Source organism: Gossypium arboreum, chromosome 3 (genome assembly GCF_025698485.1).
Source record: "Gossypium arboreum isolate Shixiya-1 chromosome 3, ASM2569848v2, whole genome shotgun sequence".
NCBI classification, from domain to species: domain Eukaryota; kingdom Viridiplantae; phylum Streptophyta; class Magnoliopsida; order Malvales; family Malvaceae; genus Gossypium; species Gossypium arboreum.
This window is the reverse complement of record NC_069072.1, coordinates 136,873,996-136,875,547: the sequence shown is the minus strand read 5'-3', so window position 1 is coordinate 136,875,547 and position 1,552 is coordinate 136,873,996.

Below are 1,552 nucleotides of genomic sequence, written 5' to 3'. Positions count from 1 at the left end.
TGCTAATAATTGGATTTGCATTTTCGAATTTAAAAAGTAAAACAATCAAATTCTATGAATTAAAAAGTAGGGAGATTAAATTTCAAGTGTACAAATAAGTATAAAGACTTAGAGCATATTTTAACCAAATAAAAAAATTATATAAAGAGAGGTTACTCGAGTTTAAGGTCAAGATTTATCATAGACTTTAAAATCGACTAATGATACACTATGCAATTTTCAAAATTCAACTTTAAGTAAGGTTATTTAGTATACGAGTTGGTTCAAAACAGTCCATCTACTATTACATGGACTCAAATTAATGCATGTTTTAGTGAAAAGAAGGGATAAATATCAAAATTACACATGAACTTGGTGCCAATGTGAAATTTGGTTCACGAACTTTGATTTATTGTAGTTATATACATGAACCTTTAGTTGTTATTCATGTGTATACATGAAACTTTAATTTTGATTACATGGTACACATTTTAAAAAATAAATAGCAAAGAAGAGATTGTTGTTTGCTTGTTGTTATGAAAAATGAGAAAAATGACATACTATTTATACTGTTTTTTGAATGGCCAAAATGATAAAATAGCAATGTTAGTTTTCAAAAATAGCAGAGGATTTTCCTCAATCGAAAATATTCTAAAAAAGAAATATTTATGATAAAAGGAACAAATTCTATTTAAAAGGGAACGCACAGTACATGTCGTCAACAAGTGTTGACATGAACATGGACCGGGTCGAACAACAACGACACACATATGTTGAGCCCTTAGCCCCCAATTACTAAATGAAGGTAATAGGTAAGACTATTTTTAAACTCTCTTAAAAATCTTTCCTCAATCAATGTGAGATTACCCACTTTAAATCCCAATTTTGATACAAGATCAAGCTAGAATTTTATCTAAATTTGACTAAACACAATTAAAATTTAATAATGTTTATTTTATTTCGAAATTTAAAAAAACCGAAATTATTTCTGTCTTTATATTTAGGTTTTACCATCTCTAATATCACCAACACTTTTCTTCATATAGGAAAGATAGTTTACTTGGTTTAGAACTAGGGATGGCACCCTTGCTTCCTCAAAATGGTAAAATTTATTTTTAATCCCTTTAAAAATTATAGACTTTTAAGTGAATATAATGGTTAAGTTGCATTTTGCTTTCTAAATATGGTAAAATTTCTTTAGAATCCTTTTTAAAATTACAAAATAATATGTTAACACAATGATAAAATTATACTTTAACTCTCATTAAAAAATGACTTAATCTCGATCTCTTTTAAAATAATTTCCGACTTCATATCTGTTTAGAACTATCCATAAACCAAGCAAGACCACTATTCAACTTTTTTCTATTTTCCTAATTCAAACATCTCTGTTCGAATCATTATTCACTGTAATATCGAAAACCACAATGAGATTTTGACTTAGAAAAAATCCCATCATATGAAAAATTATAGAATATAATTGTGAATAACTTTAAAAAATTATATTAAAAAACTAGAAATTTGTTTTATTATTATTGCTTAATGCTTTATTTAAATAATTAACACTGAAATT